The sequence below is a fragment of the Corvus brachyrhynchos genome, unplaced genomic scaffold, assembly GCF_000691975.1.
Source record: "Corvus brachyrhynchos isolate BGI_N302 unplaced genomic scaffold, ASM69197v1 scaffold3, whole genome shotgun sequence".
Taxonomy (NCBI): Eukaryota; Metazoa; Chordata; class Aves; order Passeriformes; family Corvidae; genus Corvus; species Corvus brachyrhynchos.
In genome coordinates, this window is record NW_008237619.1 from 6,333,401 (window position 1) to 6,359,521 (window position 26,121).

Genomic DNA, 26,121 nt, shown 5'->3' on the forward strand with positions numbered 1-26,121 from the left:
TGTGTGTTTCTGTTGTATTTCTTTCTGGTGAAAATTTGCCTTACCTTTCTTTAATTGCTCATTAGAATGGTCTATTAGAGATGTTACTTACATTGGAAAAGCCTCCTGGGGAAGAGCTAACCATACCAGAGATGCCTACTGCACTACTGTAGCTGTGAAAATTTGGACAGAATGATCATTTGGAGAACACAATTTCAGGATCTATAAATCCAGCATATCACAAGTTACCTTGCACTTTGCTTGTGTCCCTGTGTTGAATTTTTTGTTTTTATCTTTTTGCTTCAGCTGTCTTTTTAATAGTCAGTATACAGTCTTAGTAGGGGAATGGAATGGAATTTGGAAATATCTGAAGTACAAATATCACAGTTTTACAACGAGAATAAATATGCTACTGAACAGCATCTGTATAAAGTTGGGGTAACAGTGTACATATTTTCAAGTATTGTATTTCTTGTGAAGACATGTCTGTGAAGGTTAAATCAAAGGGCAGCTTTTTGAGAGGGCTTTGAAACTGTGCCCCATGACAGGATACAGGATTTTGATCTATTGAGTTTTAAGAACTAAATTTAAAAACAGTATTTGTCCCCAGTCCTAGTCTTGAGGAGTCAGGACGTTGGCATCCTTAAAATGATTTTCATAACACAAGCCCAAAGTGCAGGAGAATCAGTTTTCCAAGTGCAGGGTCCTAAGCTTTGTGCAACCACCGGAGTGATGACAGTCAGAGGAACACTGTGAGAATGTTATCAATCATCATTTTCTTTTGGTGCTTCCTGCAGCACACTATGGTTCAGGCAATGATTGTGGTAAGAGGCTTTTAAATTGATATAAAGACCAAGTTGATTTGACATGTTTTTTAACCAAGTGTTTATTAGTTGAAATAATCTTGGGTGTTTTTTGGCATAGTTTATGTTTGAGTGGGAACTTGAATCATTGTCAGAAGTCTGTGTATATTTGAGCATGTTAAGCTGAAGTTACCAAATGGAACTGTGGGAGGCTTTTGGCTTGTGTTTGTGGAGTATAAACCAAAGCTCCTACCTTGCTGCCTCAAGAGCCACAAAAATGTTAACAGAAGTCAGAGATGCAAGAAAAAATGTATTCCATATAGCCTGTCTACTTGCCAGTACTAGCTTTTTTCTTGGGTTACTTTCCACTATTTTTTTTCCATCTAGTTTAAGGTATCACAAGGGATGAGACTTCCTCTGCATTCCCATGGAAATTATTTTGCAGTCCTCATAAGACTTTGTGAAATTTTTTTTCCTTATTTATATTTCCTGGTTCTTATATTTCCAGAGCAGAATCTGCACCAACTGTCAGGGGTTGCTTTCCTGTTAGCTTCGGCAAAATGATTCAGGCTTCCTTCTTGCTCCTGTCTGCTTTTGTTCAACTGAGTGAACCAGTGAACATTCACATGCCTCAAACTACAAGTCTTTTAGGATAGGTGATACTTTGCTGACGGCTGTGAACCTTTTAAATCAACCTGCACGTATCAGGTGAAGCAGCTGGAGCTCTTAGAGTTTCTTTTATTGCATTTTCTTTTGTGCGTCTCAGACTGGGTTTTCACACAAAGTCTTCCTAACTGGTTTCCCATGTTTTCCTCTCTTCTATCCCTCTCCCCTTTAACGCTAAGGTACTTGTGCATTAAGCCTCACAATAGGCTGATGGAAAGGCCAATTACAGGCACTTAAAGCTAGACTAAGATGAAGTCAACGATTCATCAGTAAGCAAAAGCTAAAATTAATCATGTAACCTGCATGTAAGATTGGGCACTTTGTCCCCATTTCATCAAGATAATACGTCCCTAAAGAACACGTCGCTTGTATTTAGACAGTTAGGTGCCCAAGACAAACTAATTTGAATTGTTGTACGAGTCTGCAGGAACATGTGAGCTTTTGCAATTGTTTCAAACCCCAGAATATTTCTGGTCTATTGTAATTTAATTGGTTCTCTCCATTTTATCTTTTGATAATGCATAATAACATTAAATACATATTTACTCTAATTATTGTAACTAAATTCATCAGGAACTGTCGTGATAGGACACGGAATTCATTTGAATTCATTTGATTAATGAGCCAGGTGAAGTGATTGGAAATTGCTTACTTCTCCATTCTGTCTTTGTGTTTTGCTTGTTTTGCTGAGCTAATTTCTTGTGTGTTGACTGGCTTCCCAGCTTTTAAAAAGCTTGAGCTACTGTACACAATGAGGTGCACAGTGGCAGCTGCTTCTTGAAAAGTTGCCATTTGGAAGGAAGCACAGAGGTTGTCCTGCAGACCTGCATGCACATGCAAAACATACATTACATGTGGATACGCCCTGCCTCAGGTGGGAACAGAAGCTGCCAAAGGCATACAGAGACTTTTGTAACACAGGATCAGTTTTGTGAAAGATTTGGTTTTAAATCTTTTTCTTCCCCCAAGCTGAGTTTGTAAATGCTTTCTTAGATCTGTTGTGCATTCTGATGTGTTACACAGTCTGATAACAGATGAGCAGTTTTGCTTGGTGCCAAAACCCTGCAAAGTGTGAGCAGTATGGAGCCTAGGGAGGAATGCTGGTCTTTTAAAACTACGCCAACCTTAATATTGTAACTAAATTATGGTTTAAATCACAAAGTCATCTCAGTATTCTTAGAAGATGCAAACTAGGATCACTGTACATAAAGGGGGAAGATGTGTGCAACACCTGTAAATACACCGTGAAAAAGGAAAGTAAGAAGCTGTGGATATCACTCATATCAGGATATTTGTGCTGCATGATCACGGTCTCTCACCAATTTCATAGCTGAGCATTTTTAAAACATACTCACACTCCTAGTTGCTGTTCTCTCAGAGCCTTTTCTGGTGCCTGAATTGGAAAGACTGTGGTGTGGCATAGAGCTGTTCTTGCCTCCTCCACGGCTGTTACAAAATGTGTCGAAAAGCAACAAAGCAGAGAAGCTTAGGTTTGGTGATGCACTAAGTTTGTGTCATCTTAAAGCTGCTCAAAAGGAAACCTTGGCCAGTGCAATTCAGTAAACTGATTGCAAGTGAATTTACACCAGGAGTGGAACTTAAAAATAATTAAACACATTAACTTTTATACAAGTAAAGCTTGTATGCCAGATACCATTAGCCTGCATCTTTGTGGCTCTGTCTGCCCTCCCACAGCCAGTATAACATGGGTGCAGGTTTTGGCTTGTTTAATGGAAATATGGGCATGATTGATACAGATCAAATTTTTGCTACTGAAAGATTCATTCATGCACTGAGCTCATGCTAGTGATTGTGTGAATGGTGCTTCCTAAACAACTTTAAAAGGTTTCTGACAGTCAGCCTGACCTGAGACAGCTAGTTTTAAAACGTCAGGAAGTTTTGTGAGGGTATTGGGGATGGAAGTTTGTTGTGTCATCCTGTAACGAAGTTCTGTGCAAATTCAGAGTACTCTTTGCTGCTTATACAGTTTTAGTGCAGCTTTATTGGTCCTACTGAGCAAATGTACAGTTTTATTTGCTGAGAGTCAGCCAAGTGGGCCTCTGTGGGAGAATGCTGATGAACGTGACTATTTTAAACCTGGGTGTCTCTCTGCTGTTTTTCAAGCACAATGTGTCTCTTTTTTCTGCATATATCATGTTGTCTTGCCCCCCCATCCCTGATTTGGCCTGGCTGCCACAAAGGTGGTAACACTTCTCAAGTTTTCATTGCATGCTCTCTTCATGATCTTGCTAATTTTTGCTCACCTGAAAAGCTCAGTCTTTTAGTTCTGTCTGTTAAGCCCTTTGAGACTGTTCAGCACCCTTAACAGTCATTATTCTTCCAGTATTCCTGCAAGACTGCAATGTCTGTTTTGGTGAGGCAGTTAAGGAGTTAAAGGCTTGTGGAGTTTCAAAGAAATGCCGGACAGCTGCTGTAAAGTATCGATACAAATCCTAGCTGACCTCATTCTTGTCAGACAACAGTGATAATATCCAAAAACGGGTGCAAGACAGGAAGTGTTTCAGAAAGGTATGTGTTTCATGCAAAGACATCAGAAATGTGCTTTCTCCCAGGGCCACTCAGCATAAGATCCATATTAATTTAAATGAAACAGTGAAATTCCAGCATATGTTTACAGAAATATCATTTCAGTCCAGAAAAAACATTGCTTGTTGCTCTAGTGTACAAATGGCAAAAGCAGTTGAGGTAACCACTGTATGTATTTAATATAATGATATTGCTGGCTATATGAACCTACTTTTTAAACATATGGAGGCTTCGCATAATTTCTGATAGGTTTGTTTACTATTTTAAGGGGTATCTTTGACTTGAGAAAGTGGCAAAGGAAGACTACAAATCTCCTTACATTTTCCCATTTACCTTATACTCAAAGACTGATTTGATATCTAATGAGCTTTTCACTAATTTAATCAACTGAGTTCCTTAGTAAGCAGAACAAAATCTCATTTTCCCCCTAATGCATTCTCTAACTTAGAATGTAAAAGAATTGGCTTTTGAAAGACTTAACATTTTTTACTAGTCAATCTGCCAAGGTATCTGCAAATAGTGTCCTGTATGTACAGGTTGCCATTATTTTCATTGTACTCAAAAGTTCAGACATGAGAAAGCTTATATTTTATTTATATTTTTCAGAAGTACCGACGTAAAAGCATGCAAATAAAAATAATTCCTACCGGATCAGAGCTCTTCTACGGATAGGTAGCGATATTTTCCCTAAATTTCCTCTTCGTTGTCTCCAGAATTGTGCCTCTTATAGTATGAATCTGTAGTAAAAATCAAACGTAAATGATTTTTTTTTTAACAAGCATATGTAAATATTGGCTGAGAGATTTCTTTAGATTGCAGAGGTCCCTATTTCAACATTAGCTTGATAAATTTTTATAAAATAATTTATTAAGAGTTAGACTAGCTCCAGTAAAGATTCTACCATTTAAAAAGGCACACATGAATAATATGATTAACTGTAATGAAGTCTAGCAGATGCCTGTAGGAATATTAAAGCACTGCTATTTAGCCTCTGCTCTTTGTTTCATTTAAAATTAGATTCTTCTGTACTTCTTTTCCTGTCTTCTTCTATAGTTTAATAAATATTCATTTATGTTGGTAGGGAATGAACAAATTCTATCTGCTGGAACTTATGTAGTAATTTCCTCTTTGGAAATTCACCTGTTCGTGAAGCTGGGTCACTGATCTTAAAGGGCCCTTTGAAAAGTGTAGCTCAGAGCCAGGGATCATGGGGATGCTGAATGGTATAATAGTACAGGTTGGGCTTTTTTATGGAGATGTGACCTAGGACCTCAGGGGAGGTGCATGAGGAGATCAAGGCAGGCTAGTGGAGAGAAGACCTGAGTGCAGCTGAACTCAGCCCTGCTACATGCCGAGGAATGAAACAAATATGACCTGTGTTTTTAGAAGATGATCCAAGGATGTAACAGAAAAGAAAGGAAAGGAAAATGGGATTGTTTGGATGCAGGAAGGCATGTTTTTTGTTATTTGCTGGTAGCAACTCGTTTAGTATACACACACAGTTGTTTCAAACTGAATTATATTTTAGATTTGTCTGCTGTTTCTGGAAGTTATTGCCAAGAGTGAAAAACCGCACAATACATTTCTAGTATTAAACCATCTATTACTGATGGGTAATGACAGAGTAGAGGGAGAAGGCACCAGTTAGTCTGGGTTAGCTCATGTGGTCTGGATAACTCTTTCTTGAACCCTTAGATTTCTAAAGTTCTCCTGAGCTATGTTGATTTCCCACTGCTTTCTGCATGTGATGAATTGTCTCCATGTCGATGTCAGGTAATCTCAAGTATTCCTATGATAATCTTCCTGAAACTTTTTCAGGTTATGTGCCTTCTGATCACTTTTCTAGTGGCTATTTTAATAAGATAACAAATACCAGAAAGGCTGCAATAACACCTCTTAACAAAAGAAGTATGTTTGAGTTTTTAAAACTACAGATGGCCTATGTTGTCACTTACATTTTACTTATCTTTGCTTTTAAATGCTACAGACACAAAATTTTGGATCTGTGGTGGCTTTCTTGTTTAAATTCTGTATTTTTGATGGTGAAGCAGGGAATTCATTCTCTAAAGTCAAAAGGGCTAACCTTTGGAGAAAGTTTTTGTAATTTCCAAACGGTTACTGATTCAAACACGGGAGGGAGATAAAACCAGAATCCTGTTTTACTAATTGTTGGTTAAAACAGAAAACTTTTTGTGAGATGCAGTGTAAATATTCACCTTACAAAATCATCTAGTGATGCAAGATATGAGAAATGATGTCAATCCATCAGTCTGTCTCCTTGGCTTTTTGAGGAGATCTACCACAAGGAACTTAATAAACGTGTTTTCTTGTAACAGTGATGTAAAAATTTTGTTATTTAAGGGTTTTTTGTTTATTTTTCTTCAACATATATTGAGTTGATTTTGACCAGTTAATGTGGTGGCTTTTGTTTCTGTTCAGTTCATAATTCCAGCCAGTTCTGTGGCTATCCCTTTTTGATCTCAGTGTATTCTGATCTTTCTCCTGCATCTTTAGACATCCAGTTGAAGCATTTACCTCCTTATGAAATGTGTAGAAGGATTTGGCACTTGTCTTCGTATTCTGAAAGGAACTAAAACCAGGCTGTTGTGATTGTCTCCATCAAAGGCTCTTCTACGGTGCACACAGAACATCAAGGAATATATTGTCTTACTGCTTAGAAAGCTCTGTTTAAAAATCTGTGGATTTGTTGGTGAAAATAGTAGGATTTCTGAATTGATTTGAAGGGGTTTTTTTTAAACCCAAGGAATTGAGACACTTGTTCAATTCATGTTTTAGCCTTTGTGCTACTGAGCATTTTAAGGTGGATAATTGAGATAAGGCCTGGCATGGATGATTTAAAGGTGTCGGTTTGTGAGTAGTTACCTGTGAAACGTAGAAATGCTCAAAATCACAACACCCTGCTCTCTCTTGCATACTTGGAATGACACCTACATATGCATTAATAACCAAGAGGAAATATTAAAGTATTAATAGGGTGCATGAAAGTCCTGATAGTAGCAAGGGAAGGTAGTGTTTCCAAAGAGCAAGGCTGTAGTTTGGGGTGGTTAGACATGCCTTCCTTGAATGAATGGGATAAAATACCTAAGTCACTCCACCGCTGTCACCTCTCTCCACACTTACAGCCTGTTTATGTGCTCTTTGAGTAGCAGTTGTGCAAACTCTCTTGACCGGCATTGTCTTACGGAATTCGTACAATTGCTCCAAGAAAACCATTTGCATTGCACCTGTGGCAGTTTGGTAGGAGTTGCTTGTGCTCTGCTTTGGCTCTCTGCCCTTCTTTCAGAAGGCACGATTTGATTCTTCTGAGCCTGTTTCTGCTCTGCTAAAGGGGGTAGTGATGCTGCCCTGTTTTGGTAAGGCATGCTTCTGATCGAGAGGTGAAAGACCAGATAGAGCCTTCTTTTTACCGATCCCAAGAGAACTTGAATGCAATGCAGTCTCTGAAGGAGATTTAAGGAAATCCCGCTGGGATTTGATTCTGTGTCTGAGTCATTTGAGCTTGTTTTTTGACCCATTAATAAACCCTTGTCACACTACTGCTGTTGCCTTTTGTTATAGTCATTACATTCCTCTGGAGTCTCTGTAGCCATTGTCTGTTTTGTTTCTTTGGTTTTGTTTTCCTTCACTAGGGATAGATTTTTAAGTTGGCAGAAGGCATAAAATTCAGTTCCCACCACCCGAAAACTCTGTGCGTTTGCATGGGGTATATAATAGCCATGCAAGCTCCATTGCACGTTCCCTTTGGGAAAGTGCAGCTTCCAGTCTCCCTCCAGTAGGTTGCAGCCTTAGCGGGCTGGGAGTATTCCTCCTCCTTGCCTTTCTGCAGCTGGTACTGGAAAAGGAAGCAGTGCCACAGAGGAAGGTATAGGAAAGGCCTCTAAAGACCCAGATATGTGCTGTGGGGTATTCAACTCTGCGGAAAGCTCTTCTTAGCCTTTTGTTTGTGCGCGGAGGCACACACAGGCTCTCCCCATGGGACAGATACCTAATGTATTTAAAAGAGTCTCTGTGAGCTTTGGCTCTCTACTGAGTGTGTGTGGGCCATTTGGAACAGACAGCTTTCTCAGAGGGGACAAAGGTCAGTTTAAAATTTTTAGGTGTACTATGTAATGCAAGCTGTTGGCAGATTTGGAAGATACCCCTGAAATCTTTGTCAAGGAAGAGGCCTTTTGTTTCCAAGAGAAAGTTTTGGATGCAGAGTGGGAAGAGGACTATTTGCTAGATATGTCTGAAATATGTTTGTTTTGAAAGCCACTACTGAATTAGGGGTAAACTGTGAGCCTGGTTTATGTTCCTCAGGGCAGGGGAAGATGGAATCTGTTGTTTATCTGAGTGCAGGTTTTCCCCAGGGTGCTCATATACACTACAGAATATTCATTAAGCTGTTGGCATTGTATCTCTAAATCTTTTCTTTGGTTTCAGGTCTTAAATTAAAAAACACAAGCCAGATACCCCCACTCCTCCCAAAATAAACCTAAGTTGTGAAACTGTCCTTCACGCTTTTGCTGAATGAAGCACAAACACCTACTGTTTTCTGCATTTACCTGACCTTCAGAAAGACTGATGACAAAGGGAATAGTTGTAAGGCAGATTACTGCCTATTTCAGATTTGGGGTTATCAGAGTTTTCCAGTACATGACACTGAACAACTACCAGGGAAAAAAAAATATTTTGCTTCTCTCAAGTTACCATTGGCTTTAAAGTAAGAAGCCAGGAAAGGGACATGCCATTTACATATGTTTAGAAAACCTTCAAAACATCTTGTTTTAAATTTTAATTAAGAGAGTTAGGTCTATTGTCATGGCACTATGGAGAAGCTTTCCAAGCTGGTGTGAGAAGATAACTGCATTTTCTTTGTTATTTTGCATTCCCTAATATTGTGATATATTGTGCTACCATTTTAGCTGTACGGTTGGTCATATTTTGTACACTACTTTTAATATTGCCAAAAGGATACCATTAATAATGAGCAGGAACAAAATGGTTAGCTGGTTTTAACTGAGGTGTCATATTTCAGCTATTTCAGCTCAGCTGTTGTAGAGGGTCAAAGACAAAGAAGATTTTAATTTCTAGAACTTTGCTTTAAGATGGAAAGTAGACCTGCAGCCCTGTGGTTCAAAGTCACGAAGTTAAGAAATTGATTTGGCAGTTCACAGGATTGTTGCTGAGATAAAATGAGAGCGAAGTGAGGGAAGAAGAAGTGTTCAGTGGGAAGGAAGCATCAAGAAAATAGACAGTCTGCTTAGGAAGACTTAGAAGCAGGTGAAGCCATGAGAAACTGAACAAAATATCATCATAAATAGTGGGTTTGCCATACACTTAGAGAGATTTGAGCACACATTTTCTGTGGGTGCTCTTCTGGACATTGCTACTGTGAAATGGCTTTTGTAGACTTGAGTTTTACACAGCTGCTGTTACTACCTGCACACCTTGCATGTTTTGGGTGATAATTTTGTTTGTTTGAAGAAACTAAAGATAATTTCATACTGCCTTCAAGGTAATCTACTGGGTTTTTTATTTGCTTCACAGTGAATGGAAGTGATCTGTCCTTCCTTCAAGCGACCATTACTTTTACAGGATGTTTAAGGTGAAATAGCCATATACAGTAATGTAGATTATGGCCACATTTATCAAAGTGACTGCCGTAAATTTGGACTGAGTAATAATTTTTAAAAGCAATTCTGAAATTTTCCATTTTTCTCTTGCCCCAGTGACTCCCTTTATCCTTTTTATATTTAGTGGAGTAACCAAGATACCTGGCTGAGACATGAATCTTGCCTAACAGTACACTTTGTACTCAATGTACAATTGGTTCATAACTGTACACTATAAAAGATGTTTAAAAACATCTAGACTAACATGGAAATTATGTAACTGTGGTGCAAACTTCAAAAGAAAGCTTGGGGGTTTCCCCCCGCCCGCTTTGCTTTGTTTAGGTACGTGTTTGGGCCGGTTTTTTATCCGTGCACTCTTGCAAATCCTTCGTATTTGTACTCTTAAGTAACTGGTTCATCAGGAACTTTTAACGAACTGTGTAATCTCACAGTGGGAAGATACCATTTTTTGGGTTTTTTCCTAGTTTCCATGTTCTTTTAGGGTGTGGTAAAATGAAATTTAGGTTGGTCTTTCCTTTTTTGACCTGCCAAAGTGTTTGTTCTGTTAGCATTGCTCTGCTCCCTGTAAATCAGACATTCTTCTCGGGCTGCGTCAGGTTACTAATGACATGATTAATGCAGGAAGGGTAGAGAAGGATGACGTAGTGGCTCATGCAAAGTTTACCTGAGAATTATCTGTAGCTCTCTACTGTTTAGTGTCTGTGTGAGTCATGGCCTGAAGCTCTGCCATTCCCTGTTCTTCAGCTGGGCAAGATCACACTTACCTCATTCTATGTATGCATTTCTCCCTTTCCTGCCAGATCTGATTAGAAGCACTTTTGTTTTAAACTCTGTTTATGAAACATTAAATACACTTTTTGCAGATAGCTGACCATAAGGCTAAATGAAAAGTGCCATTAGATATCTGCGATCCAGACAGCTTTAGAAACTTTCTCTGTCCTTACATGAATTCTGATTTTTATCAGCTGAAGTCTTTTTCATGTTCATGGGTTTAACAGTGGTAGTGTGATGATATTAGTGAGCTTTGCAATAGGACCAATGCAATGAATCAGTTGCTGTCTGTCAGTAGTCTCCTGTTTCTTCTTGTGTATTTGTACAGATAAAAGCTTACAAAATACAAACAGCAAGTTTGTGCTGCTGTCTCCAGCTTTTGAAACTTCCTTGGGCTGCAGGTGCAAGAGTTCCCATCAAATTTGGTTCACCTATTGGTTCCTTAATGAAGCATTTGGGAAATGTATCTTACTGATACGAAAACGTGGGCGTGTTCTGTGATACGCTTTGAAGCCATGGTCGTTCCCTTACTGAGGGCTGGCTCAATGTACCTGCTGACAATATTTGTTCTGCTGTTTGTGTATGTGTGTCCTTTAACTGTCACATGTTCTTAAGTCTCTCTTAGAAGACCAGAATAAAATCAGTGTAGAATTTCAAGTAATGCTGATTATTTTTTCAAGATTCCTTTGTTTTGTCTGTAAAACTGTCACAAAGTCATTGGCATCCTTCAGGACTTCAGCTTTCCTCAGCAGAAACTGTCACCTTTACTCTGTGTGAGTTGCTGTCTGAATTATCTTGTGCAAAAAGTGCTTAATGTTTAACTGTACAAGAATATGCTGAAAGCAGGCTATCATTTTCCAGCCATCTTGCATCTCACAACCTGCCAAAGCCTATATCAGGAATACATTGTGTGGGAAAACGTTCTAAAATGATAGACAGAAAAATGTCTTGTGGGAAACGTAAAATGCCTTGAGACTCATTCTGTTAATAAAGAATGTTTTTACAAGCACAGTATCATCCCCTTTACTTTTTGACATTTTCAAAAATGAAAGCTTGAGAGCATAACATTTTTCTAGAATGTAAACAACCTTGATAAGTGGAAAAGTGACATTTCTTAGAAATAACATTGCCTTAAGAGAAAAGAATGGTTGGAGTAATTACCCAGAAAAAAAACCCAACTTAGTTCTAAAAGGCTCAACTACTTCTAATAAAGGCTATACTGATGCCTGGGATAAAATTTTATGTGCACTTCGATTACATTTTGCAAACATATCGTAAAGGAAAACAAACATCCTATGATGTGTAAATCTCAGAAGGTGCACCAGATGAGTAAATTCTTATTGTAAACATATCATTAAAGTATCTAAAAGTTCTCTAATGCAATGTGAACACATTTTACGTACATTGCAGTATATGCTAATGGAGTTAATGATTATAATTACACAGATGCCTGAATGTGGATGGCAAAAGTTCATGTTCATCTTAATGTTGTCTGTATTTAATTTTCCTGCTTTTAAAGGAATTGTTTACGTAAAAGAATAACATGGATTTTATTCAGTGAGTCAGTGTTTAGGCAAAAAATAAGCATATTGTTTGACACGTGCCTTTATGTAAGCTGTGTTTCTAGAACCTGTCTTTCAGTTTGAGCAGTGAAATGGTATTTCTGGCTTTTGTTTTCTTCTGGTGAAATAGCCAGTGCCTTGGCTAGGACTGATTTTTTTGCTTCTTGTCTAAACCCCTCTTCTTTCACAGTTTCACTGAGAAAGTTAATCAAACAAAGCTTTAAAGTGCCTTTTTTTTTTTTTTTTTTTTCAAAACGGAGAGGCACTGAATGAAGTAGAAGTGTAAAAAGTAGCTGTTGTGTAAAACTTGCACCTTCACTTGTGCAGGTTTATGAGGCAGGACATCACCACCCTACCATTCACCAGGCTGTGGCTGCCTCTTGCTGCACAAAGCAGCAAACAGCCCTGCGGACTGTCTGGCTCCTTGGCTAAGGCAAGCCCACAAATCCAGAGGAAGTTCTGACTGAGGAAGGACCCAAGAGGCAGGAAACAGATGTTGGCAGCAGTGTCCTGGCTCAGGTAGCCAGATAACAAGTGTAGCAGGCCAAAATAACTAAGTGGGTTAAATGGCCATAACTGTAGCTCAGTCTTATTTATTGGGCTACTTAAATCTAGGTTTACCTAAGGAGTAATGTGCCTTTTGCACATTCTTTTCTTTGGCTGGCATTTGTGGTGTGTTGTTGAGCTTCAGAGAGCTTGTCTGATAACACCAAGGTCACCTACCACGTTTCTGTGTGCAGTTAGGTACCTTTCTCAAATGCTTGCTAGGGTCGTCTTGGTATTTCAGTAGTTATTATCTTCTGTGTGGCAAAAGACCACCATGCATAGGGGGATGCAAAAGAACAACATTAGAGTCTCATAATTCAGAAAAAGTCCTTTGAAGTCTCCAGAACAATTATGATTTAGTATTTTATTTTTTGCTGTGTATGCCTTTCTTCCTGTGGCCTTTGCTGGTACGTTAGTTGTACCAGGACCATAAGAAGCCTGCAGCAAACTATTTCACTTGGATGTTGGCACTGTATATTCCAGGGAGAGTGCATAGAAATGCATTTTCCAATCTGCTTTCAGATTTTGATGTTCCTGGTGTCCATTCATCAGTTAAACAGTCTCATATTACAGGATACCAGAAGCATATGGGGAATCTCAGGGTTAAAAAATAAAATAAATTAAAAAAACACAAACAGAACCACAACAAAACAAAAACTCAAAAAAAGCCTAAATAAACAAAACAAACAAAAACCCCACCCCAAGTACTACAAATGGAATTGAAGAAAATTCAGCCTCAGGGGGTAAGCATGATGCTTAAAGGTTGTGCCATGAAGGCATCATGTCAAAGAGAGGTGGTCCATGCTTGTGATGCAGTGGAACAGCAGGGCAGAGGTTTGTGCCTGGAGCCTTTCTTTTGGCTCCTCTGGCTTTTGAGAAGGGCCTGGACAGTGCCTCTGTGATGGGATTTCTTGCATTTCTTTTGAGACTCTGCTTCTGTCAGGTGTTTCTCAGGAGCAAAGCCTTTGTTCCTGGTTTGTTGGTGGCCTACCTGTACCTTGAAACCCCTTCAGGGTTGTTGCTGCCTGTCTCTGGCTCACTGTGGGAGCCCTTAGGGAGCCTCCTGTAGGGAGATAGCGACGGGGTAATTCAAAGGGTTTCTCAGTGCCCTCTTGCTCTTTGGTTTAACAACATGAGAAAAGTGCATAACGTTACCATCAGAGATCTAATTCCTGCTCTAAATTTCCTCTTGGGATTTGGTGAGTTTGTCTTGTTTTTAGATAGCCCTGATTTTCCCTCATCTCCCATGATTGCTGCTGCCACCATTTTTCCATTCAAGAAGGTGTTTCCAGAGATAACCTCTTAAGCTTCCTGAGTGCAGCCCTGTGACATTCTTAATTTGTACATGTTATTTTCTGCCACTTCTCTAGCGCTGGAAATTTCCATTTCCCAAATCTCTTTAGGAGAGGTAGGAAAAAACTTGCTTTGTGCGGGTGATAGGTGGTGTGTTTCTCTTTTAGATCTCTCTAACAAATATCTTCCATTTTTGAATTTACTAAACCCCCCTTGTAGGTAAATACTGGAATGTGCTGACTGGGGATCTGTTTGAATACCATATAAAGGTTTTTCTCTTGTAGTGAGTCTCCTAAATGCATGAAAAAGATAACAAGAAGTCACAAAACTTAACACTGCTACAGTATTTAGAAGCTGGTTCAGAGATCAGGAGAGTTTGTTTTCTTAGTTAAATGCCACTTAGTAAAAAAGGAATGAATCTATGTAAAAGTATTGGATCTGATACTTCTGTTATTGACCTGTTGTTCTAGGGTAGAAGGACTTTTTTCTGTTTTTCAGACAGTCATTCCCAGTGTTGGGGATGGACCAGCTGAGAAACACATTTTGATGATAGTAAGTTTCAGCAGATTTCATTCAAATGTCTTTCCAGGTAGTAGAGAGAGATTTTGGTGTGAGTTTGTGGACCTACTTACATTTTTTCAAATCCCCGTAAGACACAAATTCATGGGAAGCCACATTGGTTCTACTGTTTGTAAAGCTGCTTACTCTTTTCTGTGGTGGTTTTTTAAAATCAAATTATGTCTGCCTTTGCTAAACTTCTGTTGTGTTGCTAGCTTTACTGTGTATATTCCAGTTGCTAAAATACAAGAAGCCACAAAGAGCACCAGTGTAATAAACAAGAACAAATAAGGACAGTCTGAAATGCTGTTATTTGCAGATAGTTGACTTAAAATCTGAAATAAAAAATGTTTCTGTTTTTGGTATTTATTTTAGTTACGACTTTCTTACACCACTATGAACTTCTTTTCTTCTGCTGGAATAAATACAGGAGGACTACTGCTCACTTGCAACTATTTAAGAAATGCAAGCAATGAAAGTGAAAAATACTTCAGATTTGAGAATTAGTTTTTATCTAAAAGTAATTCTTTTGCATTCTGAATGTTAGATCTGTTTTCAATTCTGTATGCATGTTTCTTATGCAAAATTTTGAAAACATCTTCTGATGAAAGTTCAAGTTTCTGATTTTTCATCTTTTCTCATTTCTGATTATCATTTAATGTAATGAAATAATCACCATGATGCTTGTGCTTACTTTAGCTGTAGTTATTTATAGATAACAAGGATTGGGCATGGAAAGCTATGATTATAAAAGCAATTTAGCCTGGTAGATATCCTTCAAAATCCTCCTGTTTATGTGTAAGTGACAACAGTATGAGATTACATTCAGTTTAAATTTGAGTCCTGTATTTAAAAGTTACTGAATTTCTGTGGTCCAGCCTCCTCTTTGAAACCTTGAAAATCACCTAATTGAAGCTTGTATCTGCATGATCCTTACTACAGAATTGCTCAAATTTTCTTCAGAGACCCATCACTTCAGGCAAAGTGTTTTTATATTCCCTTGTCACCCTGCTTCAAGGCAGGTTTCCCTCTGGTAAAATGGTTTCCCTTAGTACTTTTTTGTTTATCTTAGTAGTAGTTTCCCTCGTAAGGTTAATTACTATTTCAAAGAAATTGCAATTTCCTGTTCTGGTGTAACTTGTTTACTTCAGATTTGTTCAGGAATTCTTTCTGTTTTGAAGGTGCAATGCTCCAAAGGATGATTCTTAATCTTTCTTACCTTCTCCTCTCTCTTTTCTTCTAATTTAGGTAAGAATTACTTTTGCAGTGATTTTTTGGTTTTTAAGAATTTCTACTTGGTAAAGTATTAATGTCTCTATCTTCCTTAAAGAAATGGTATTCTTTTTCTCTCTATTTAAGGGAGGATGGGGAATTCTTGGCCAAAGCTAATGCTGTGCCCTTTTAAATACTCTGATACAGTTGCTGGAACAGAGTTTGAAAATTTCAAGTAGGTGTTTGGGTTTTTCTTAATAATTTTCTATATGCAGGATGATAGTAAAAATGTACAAGCAAGTTATTAACTGTCACCAGCAGTAGTTTGGGGAAGTTTGAAATCTATTTCCCTTTAATGAAGCAGTGGGCTGCTTCAGATTTCTTGTGGGATACCTGCATGCTCAAAGGCCCTGCCCAACTATATAATGAAGCTTATGCAGTAGAAGTCCTTCATCTGTCTCTACCCAAGAAGAATTGAAAGCTAGATAGTAAAAAAGTAGGTCAGCTAAACACACATTGTAAATTAAATGGTAATTCAACAGTGTAATTAACACAAGTTGCAACAGCAGGATTTCAAAGTTGTTTCTTCTTTTTTGAAATAAAAAAGCCTGATATGTCTTTACTGTGTAATAATGATGTGGGGCTGTACTGAGCTGTGTTTTTCCCTCCGCAGCCATTACTGACTGTAGATTTGGAAGCTTCCTGTTAAAAGGCTGCAATCTCAAGGGAAAAGATCTTTCATTTAGCAAGCCTAAAGACAACTTCTGATTATGGGAGAATTGGTTTATTGTGGAAAGTAATGCAACTATAAATACGACTTCCTGTGCAGTAGACATGTTTGCCAGTTTCTGGAAGCTTGAAAAAGGAGTTCTTGTCTGGTTACAATTCACAATCAACCTATGGAAAGGAGTTGGGAACAGCAGTCCGTTTCTTTTATCAGGGACACTCTTGGTTCAAACTACTGCAATTCTGCTTTTTTGTTCTTTTTCCTATACGTATACAGTTTTAATTAATCAGTGAGAGGCCCAGCATGAGGTAATGCTGGAAATCAACAATTTGAATCCTGTGATTCTTAATAGAGAATTAATGAAAACAGAGGTATTGCTATCTCGTTGGTCAGAGAAGTATGTCATTTGGACAGTATCTAAAGGCAGGCTCTGGGCTGCTGTATGCTTAATATTCCTTTGGGGTTTGTCTGGTTTTAGAAGACCAAAACTAAAACAAGAAGTAGTGTAATTCATACTGGGAAATAATCCTGATCTTTAAAAGTCTCTAGCATATGTACTGTCACAACTTAGTCAGAAGGACCCTCTGTAGTCACGTAGTCTGATCCTTCATGTAATGTAAGGCAAAAATCTCTTGCTTATTATTCAAACAGATTTTACGTGGGTTTCAGCCTCTAATAAAGTCACTGCAAGCTCTGTTAATTTTAATTTTTCTAGAGTCTTAAATATGCTCCTTCCTTGCCATTCTATCTGAAGAGCCATTAGAGATTTTCTTGAACTAAATGAGATGCTGTGTTTCTAGAGACAAAGCCTGTAGTTGCCCCGAAGTGGGTGCATGGTGTTTGTCCTTATCTTTATGCGTCCTTATCCATGAAACTGGATCCCAGGTGGCAGTGAGGAAGAGGTGGGAAGCAGTGTGACAAGGGCAGTAGGGTAGAGAGGTAGTGGCACTGGTGGCATGAGTGAGGAAAAGGTGTGAGAAAGCTGGCATCAATCGCTGTTTCAGAGAGGTAAGAAAAACATTGATCTAGGATTTAAAAGGTGGGATTTCTATACTTGTTCTCTCTGTACTGGCCTTGACAGTGTTCTTATTTTTAGAGTAACCGGACTTAGAAGAGATTCAGGCCTTTAGGGAGTGGTTCCCAGTTGGTGGGAAAAACCTGAGAGGAAGAAGGTGGAAAGCACTCGTGTTCCGTGTCCTGCACACGCTCTTGCTTATGTACTTTCACTCACTGTTGTCCTTTCCTGGCAATCTCTTTTGTTGGTTAAAGAATTACCGTATTTGAGAGTTTGAGGCTGAGCAAAGCTTTAATTACCCGTCAAGAGTATTGCATTCGTTTTACTGTGTCAGCTACCCACCTCTATATGCTCTTTCCACTTCTGTCGAACTGCCATGCAGTGTTATGTACTCCATAAAGGACCAGAAACCTGGACACTGTGCCCCTGCTCCGGGCCACATCAGCATGCAGTGCATGTATATATACTGCACACGCAGCACAAGCCTGGGCCATATGGATAGCCTTGCTACAGTGCAATCTTCTTTCTTCTCTTCTGTGCTTTGTTTTCTGAATGGACAGTTGCTTGGGGGCAGGGAGGAAAGAACAATGCACTGAAAGAAACTAGATGTCACTTCCTTGAGATCAGGTTTTGCACTGGTTTTATAGAGTCACTTTATGTCATTCCGTTAAGAAAACAGTTAATAGACCTACATTTTAGTACAGATAGAAACACAACTTTATTTGATCTGAGTTCTGTCCTTTGACTTAAAGGAGCCACGTTCCTACAAACAAGCTGTCTCCTCTGAAGGTTTTCAATACCATACAGCTCATAATCTGGGGAAGAAATGAAGTATGCAGTTCAGATTATTTTTTGAAATACAAATTTAGCTAAAAAAAAAAGTATAGATGTAGATTACATCACTTGTTCTGCAGTACTTATATTTTCTACAAGGATACCAGTATACTGCCAAAGTATGACTCAAAAGATCAATAGCAAACAATCTGTACAAGTTTACACAAGAGAACCGAAGTACTTCATTCCATAAGCATTGTGTTTTAAAAGCACACATTTCAAAAATAGATACTTCTTTGGGAAGGCTGCTTTCTTAATTTTCACTGTTGCTTTCAGAAGTATGTCCAAATAGTTACAGGGTTGTGTTGTTTTTTTTTTTTCTGAGAAATCTGTTGCTGCACACTGAGGATGTAAGGGAATTGGAATGGCTATGGCTCTGAATGCTTGCAGTTAACAGAAGTCAGTCATAATATTTCTGGCCACAAAGACAGCCCTAAATTTAAAAAGAAATTTACAAGTTTGATGCATATTTATTGTAACAAAGAATTGAAATGGAGGTCTGAAAGGTGCATTCCTATTTAAGGATATGTTGATTGTGGTGGCTGTGGTTGAGGGAGACTCATTTGTCATGTCTTTATAAATACTGTTGTGCTATGCATTTAATGTTTAATGTGCTTTGATTCCTTTAAAACCCCCTGGATTTTTTAATCTAAAAATCTGTGTATTAAGAAGTGAATGATACTTTCTCCATGTCTGTGCTTGTTTAACATTCTACAAAAAAAAAAAATTACTTGCACAACACAGTACTGCACTAATATAGACATATTTCTTATTTTTGTATAGTCCTTTTTTGTTGAGAGTGTCAAACATTCTGCTTCTCAATCACTGTCTTCACAGTTTTTCTAATCTTCTGTGTCTTGGTCCATTTACCAAGCCAAATATCAGAAGGGAAAAGGAAGAAGAGCTCCCAACTCTCCCCTGTTTTTTAATCTAAGATTAAAAAGTTGCACACAAATTTCTCAAGCTCTAGGAGCAAAAATGTGCAGTTTAGGAATGAATCCTCTTCCTTTTGTTCAGCTCATGCTTTTTATTAAACTCTTTGGCTCTTGATTTGACATTATCTACTCAGCAACTGATAGTCAAAGTCTCCACAGCATTTCCAACAATTCCAGAGGCGTCCTGACCATCTACAGATAGTAATGTTTGATAGCACTGGGGGTTTTTTTATGCTGCAAGTGTTTGAGTATGTCATAGCTTTTAGATTTGAGAAGAAGCACACATTTTAGAAAAACAACTGAAAAAAGCAGAAATTGGAAAAATTGGAGTAGGTGGGAAAGAAGGGCAACTGAGGTAGTCAGGGCTTTCAGCTCTGGGTGTATTACTAAATATTCCTTAATTTTGGCACTTATCTATTGAGACTGTGAGAACAACCTTCATTATTCTTAGCAGTTAACCCACCACAAAGGTTTGTTCTCCTTTTATAGAGGACTTGTCAAAATACTATGACAACTAGGCTGATTTTAGACAAACAGATCCTGGCTCTAAAAAGACAGTAAGTCTGCAAGTCAAACATGGAGGGCAGCCATTGGCACTGGAAGAAGTAAGAAACCACAGATTGTTTTCTCATTGGATGAAGAGCTTGAAGCAACATAAAGTTAATTGAAGAATTCCTTGAAAGTGAAGTCAGCCTAAAATAAAAGCTTAGGGGTCTATAATTTACTAAATGTGAAAGCTTTGTGAGCAGTAGTGAACATAAAAGTTTGAAAAAACCATATTTTAGTAAACATATCTGGCTTGTGTTATGGGCTGTCCTGTTTTAATTATTTGTCCACATAATGTAGATTTGCAGTATGATCTCTAATTAGGCACAGTTTGATTTATTGAGCTGGCCCCACATAAACCATGATGTCATGCTGTACTGCTCAAAATTACAGCTCTGCTCTTGCAGTTTAAAGACGATTATTTTTAACTTTGGAATGCTTCAGTTTTGTGCATCTTGGCTTTTAGCTTTGTGAACTTAAGATGTGCTCTGCTCCTCTCCTCCTTCCTCCTCCCAGATCAAAGCAATCTGTTGTATGTAACCAGAACAAAACCCATTGAAATGGACTTCTGAACACTCTCAGCTTTAATTCTTGTTGGTAAATAAGAAGAAAGGCAAGACTCTTCATGCTTCCTATCTGGGGGGTTGAGAAGTAGGTACAATAGGTATTGAACTATGTTTTGCCAGGTGTCCAGATGGTGATGCCATTCCAGAGCAGGAGTGCTTCATTTATGTCTCCAAAAGACCTTAGTTTTCTTTTGATGCTATAATTGAAGAAAGAGAAGAAAAAAAAAAGGGGGGGGTGGGGGGAAACAGAGGAAAAAAACCAAGATCTGCACTGCCTGTTACTGCAGATAATGATTATTTACTAGGAATAGGAACTCTCACTCACATGAGTTTTTACTCATATGTGTTGCATTTTCTGCTTGTTTCCCATTTGAATAGGAAAATTTGCCTTTCCTTAAACCAAGGTCTGTTCTAAATGCTAAAGGAAGGCTTTGCACAGGAGGATTTCTGCACTTCCCTATGGAGGAGGTCTCGCTTCTGCAGCAGTGAGCAACATCCCTTCCTGCCAGCTTTCCTGATCTGGACTTGTGGGCAAAGAGACAACACACACCATAATATGGAGGAAGTGAGAACTGAAAGCTAGTTTTGAGTATAATCTCTCCTGCCAACCTCATTGAGCATGTTAAGAGAACAGCATTTCAGGGCTGGGGGAGTCTTTCTGTGGAGGTGTCACGACTACTTTAGGCTACGTCCCCGGAGCCTGACAGCAAACTGGGGAGGGAACACGAATAAAGGCATGGAGGTGTCACAGTTATACTGGAGGCACTCCGTTACCCATAGATATCAAAAGGTGGGAATTGTGTTCAGAAGGCAGTAGCTGTGGCAAGGGAAGGCAGACTCCATTTTCTAAAAAAGCAACTTCTGCCTGGGAGGGGAAGGTGAAAATATCTTCCTGTGGATTTTAGTGGGGAGACTCCGTGAGCTGCTCTTGGTAGTGATTGCAGTGTTTCAGGCTCTTGCAGGTTGAGAACAACGCGTGTTGAGTCATTGCAAAGCTATGCTTCTCATGAAGAGCCTTGGTTATATAACAGCTGACTCAGTTTCTATGCTATAAATTGATTACAGCTTAAAAGACTCATAAAAAGTCATGGGATTTCTTAGGGTTTTTATAAGGATATTCTCAAATGAGTATCACATTTTTAATATAATCAGTTGTTGACTAATATATTGGTTTTAGATGTGTAAATGCTCATAGTTGTCCTATAACTATTTTCAGTTTAGGTAATGAGGGTTGGAGACAATGTTGCTTCAGGGGAAAATGGGAAAGGAGTTCATACCCTTTCAGTGCTTCAGTGCCAGTGAATGTAAATGGATGGAAAGTATGTGGAGTTTGCTAACGAATTATATGTATAGTGGAAAGATTTGATGTCTGAGTTCATCTGCTCTTTTTTGACCTGGCAAAATTGCCAACTGAAACTAAGTTTAACCATCTAGAATAAGGTGAAATCATTAACTCTTTGAACATTTGGGTGTCGGGTTTGCTGTCAGTTACAGGGGCCTGTAATGTCTTGATTGTAACATAATATCAGTAAAAACAGCCAGCATTTGCTTATGAGCAGACCACCTGTCTTGTTTTGATGAAATGACATGAAATGAGTGGTAGGTTTCAGGTAATTCCCTTGTAAGATGCTCATGTTTTGTCTTGTGTTAATACATATTTGGGGGGCTTTTTGTTATCGATTACAAATCTGTATATAATCTCTTTTCCAGGATGGTAATTAGCATAGTTGAAATTGATATTGCCCAGAGATCTGAGTGAGGTGACTGTCATGCACGGTGTATGTCTGGGCACATGCATTGGTTTTGTCCTCACTTTCTTTAGTGGATCTGTCAATATACTTGGTACAGAAATAGAAGCAGTCAGACCTTGAGGAACTTACGACTGACAGCAGTTTAATTCTTTTCTGTGTATTAAATGACTGCTGTAGGTTTAATTTTTTTTTTTTTGGCAGCTCTTCTTCTGACACTTTCTTGCAGAAACTGGTCTTGGAACTTAGAGGAACAGCTTGCCTCTGAGAATAATAACAGCTTCTCCATCATTTCATCTTGCCATTAAAACTGGACGTTCATCCACAAGCTGTCTCACAGCTCTGTAGTTAAGGACTGAAAATACTCTGTGAGGACCTTTAGCCTGCAATATATGCTGAAGTGATCCTTATGGCCAAAAACTTAAGGGGGTGATGATGACTGTTATGAGAAACGAACAGGGAGGTGGGACACGAACATGCCTGCTGTGATACCACTGGAGGTTACCAGATGAAAAGTTAATGACATTTTGCAGTTACAGTACTGCCAGTAGCTTCCCTTTTTTTGCTCTGCAATGTAAAGCTGTTTAGTCACTTCAAGAACATGTGCCTGAAATTATTTTCTTGATACTGATGCCAAAACCAACTGGGATCATAGCATACAAAAGTACTTGAACAGAGAGATGGAGGTGATCAAATCTGATACACAGGGAGTCTCATGAATATGGAGTTTTGTGAACGACACAGGGAGGAGCACATCTGACAGCTGCATAATTTGAACAAGTCCTTGGGCATTGATTAATGGTGTGCTGGTTGCATACAAGAACTTACCACATCTCTTGCAATGTTCTGCCCTCTAATACCCCTTGTCTCAGCTGCAATTGTTCTCTGGCCTGTTTTGGTCAGAACAAGCAGGCTCAGAACAACCAAAAAAGCTGGGGGAGCTCATCTGTGCTAATCTGTCTTGGGTGGAAATGATCAGAGAATGATCATGCAAGCAGCTAGGCTATTTGAGGAGTGTTGACCTGCCCTTTGGCTGTGCATAGGAAAAGGGAGACATACCCTCTGAGGAGAGGTGACTCCTGGCAGAGGATACATGCTCACAACCAGTGATGTCTCTGCTCTGTGTCTGGGGGCTGCGAAGGCGGGTGCACATGGATTGTCCTGACTGCTGTGCTGTGTGTTGCTAACTTGAGTTGGTTAGCAGAGAGGCTGTGATGCCACAGAGTGTGGGCTCTAGGAAAGCTAAGCAGCCTTAGTGCCTGCACACTTAAAGGCAGACTTCTGCACTTGTTGTCAGAGATTAAAAATAGCACAGTTTTGCTTTTGGTGTTTTTGTGAGACCACTTCTGACAGGCATAGTGGAAAGTGTGCTTTTCCTCAAATGCAGCTTTTGCCCAAGTAAAACTTTGGCTCATTATTGATTATATCTAGATTTCAGGAGGTAGTGCTAAGATGATTCATATTCATTAATTAAACTTCCAGCACCGTCCTGGGAGGTAGGTTTAGAGAGGAGGAAATGGAGATGAGTAACCTAAAGGTACAAAGGGAATCTGCTTCAGAGCTGAAATTAAACTTTAGCTCTAGGCATTATGCCTCTGGAAGTTCCTACACCACTTGAGTTTCATGTCAACACTGTCCAATTACAGCACTGTAATTTAGAGTAATTTATAAATCTGTATCTGCGATGGATAAGATTTGCATAAACCACATCTATTAACAATAAAAGGACTGCTATTAAAAATTAAGTAATAAAAAGATCATACAATCAGTAGCATGGATAGGCTGGCTAAGAAATGGTATCACTTCTTTATATATGGCTTCTACCAAGCATTGAGAAGCAGATGTATTGTCAGACCATTGGCCACCTAGTCCTGTATGTCATCTCTATCTGTAACAGCCAGAGAAAGATTACAGGAACAGGACAAGTCTACAGTCATGCCTTTTTTTTTTGTCATGTCTTGCTGATTTTGACAAATTTGCTCAAATTCTGTTCTGAAATCTATTTTCAGCTTTGAATTTTGGAAATTGTGTATCATTGTGGTAACATATCCATAGTAGTCTGTCTTTTCTTGTGAACTGTATGATTAAGCACACCCCAGCCTCCCTCAAACATGTTTTGTAATCACCATCTGCTAATGGTGTGTTGTGATGTATACTTGCATTCGTGAAGTTTCTTTTAAAGCAGGATAAATTCATCTGTCCACCACAGCCTGGAAGACTCGAGAAATGTGGTTAGTCTAGTAACAGTGTTTGTTCTTTCATCCATTTTATAGAAGAATTAGTGGTTATGGAAAATGCTAAAAGACCCTTTCTTATAGGAATTTGAAGGGAGATAAGGAAGGCCCTTAAAAAATGTGGAAGACGTCACTGTGTTTTGTGTTTTCTTCCCAGATCTCTGTAGTTGCCTCGTTTCCATGTGCAGGCCGATCATTTATGCTAGCATCAGCACTGAGTGGCTTTTGCATTATCATAGGCCATCCAGTCCACTTAGTAATCTTTGAGAAAAGCCTTTTATGGCTTTATTTTTAGTTCTTGTGTGAGCATTATTTTTTTAAAACAACACCATCATAAAATGGTTTTGTTAAAAATTTCAAAAGTGGGTAACTAATTAAAATTTTTTCTATTATTTTAAAAGCAAAATTGTGATTTTTTTTTTGGTAGTTACACTTGATTCTGTGTGACCATAAGGAACAGGGAAATCAGGAAAACAAATTTCCCCTGCTTTTCATTGCAGGCACATGGGTCAAAGACCCAGTGTGTTGTTCTCGGAAGAAGCCGTTTCATTTTTCCTAATGTGGACATGCAGTACTAAAGCTTGCTGGTTTATGACTGAGCAGTACTAAAATGCTGTTTATTGTCAGTCTCTTCACATCTGAATCATGTTATTCAATCCAGATTTTCTTTGAAACCACTGTCAGATGTGGCAGTATGGATGAATGCTCGGAGAAACCAATGGGTGTTAGGCACTCTGATGCTTTTAATTATTTAGGTTAATCATTAATTTCACACGTCGAGAGAAAATACTTATTTCTGTTATCCGTTTAGATTTACATGTTGAATGAAAGGTATAGCTGATTTCTTATAAGTAAAAATAACTATGGGGAAAACAGTAGGCTTTTGCTTTGCTTATGCTATGCATTTGGAAACAAGGTAGAGTTGGTTTTGTGCATCCCCTTTGTAATCAGTGAATGTATTTCTTTGTTTGCTTGAACAAGTATTTCACTAGGAAACAGTGGCATTTGGTTTCATTGTTCCTTCATCCAAATTTTACCAAGGAGGAGAAGAAAAAGAGAGTTTCTGGGTTCCTTTCAGTTAGTGATATCCTGCACATACACAGCCCCTGATTTCTCATCTGCAAATAAACACTGACTTATCTTCATTTCTCATGTGCAAATAAAAGGCAAGAGCTTCTCATTCCATCTGTCAAATCAGGGGTTAGTATGTGCTTTGTTTCATCCTGACCTGACACACATTGTTTCAATCTTCCTTTTATCCCCTAATTTATAAAGGTAACTGAAACCTGCAGAAAAGACCTTGCTACCTGGGAATTTAACTTCTAGCTATAGGAATGAAATCTGGTGCTAGATACTGCCTCTTTCCAAGAACCTTGTCTTGCCTGCAGTTTGCAGAGTATTCCAACAGCTTTTATATGATCCTGTAGGGATGAGCTTCTGATTTATTTTTCTTGTTTATAGCCATAGTATTTATCAAGTGTAAGTAATGAAAAATCAAAGAGCTATACCAAAGAGGCAGGAGTTCCATTTCTGTTTGGAGCATGTGCCTAGTCATGATTGTGAAGGTTCTTTTTTTCTGCTCTTCTGGGTTTTTTTTTAAATGCATGGCTGGAACATCCCATATGCTGTAATACTTTCCATTTGCAGAGCACTCTGTTTGATGATTGCAAGCTGCTCTGTAAACATTTTTTGGTCCGACAGTCATTTTTCAGAGTCTGGAGCCCTCTCCATTTTTGGTGGGAATGTGGCTAAGTGATTTGTTCGGGGTCATGCAGGGTATCAGCTGGAGCATAGTGGTAACATGGACTTGTACATTTTTTGCTTTTCTGATGTCTTTATTGTATTTTTCGCTACATGACATAGTATAGTGCAGCATACCTGAAAAATAACTAGAAAAATGTTTTGGGCTGAAAATACAAAGTCTGGAGAATAACTTGAGAAAG

The 26,121-nt window shown here is 38.7% G+C and overlaps 2 protein-coding genes across 4 annotated transcripts in view; one reads left to right on the forward strand and one right to left on the reverse strand.

The window, feature by feature from the left end:
* The window catches only part of CMSS1 (cms1 ribosomal small subunit homolog (yeast)), a 230,256-nt gene that overhangs the window by 100,576 nt on the left and 103,559 nt on the right, over positions 1-26,121 (forward strand). The gene's annotated exons all lie outside the window — the stretch shown is intronic.
* FILIP1L (filamin A interacting protein 1 like) overlaps positions 1-26,121 on the reverse strand; it is a 189,652-nt gene that overhangs the window by 97,877 nt on the left and 65,654 nt on the right. For 2 of the 3 annotated variants that reach the window (XM_008631727.2, XM_017731865.1), the window contains exon 3: positions 4,643-4,732. The exons of the other annotated variant lie outside the window; for it this stretch is intronic. The gene's annotated coding sequence lies outside the window, so the exon portion shown is untranslated. The remainder of the gene's footprint in view (positions 1-4,642; positions 4,733-26,121) is intronic. 3 annotated transcript variants of the gene reach the window in all.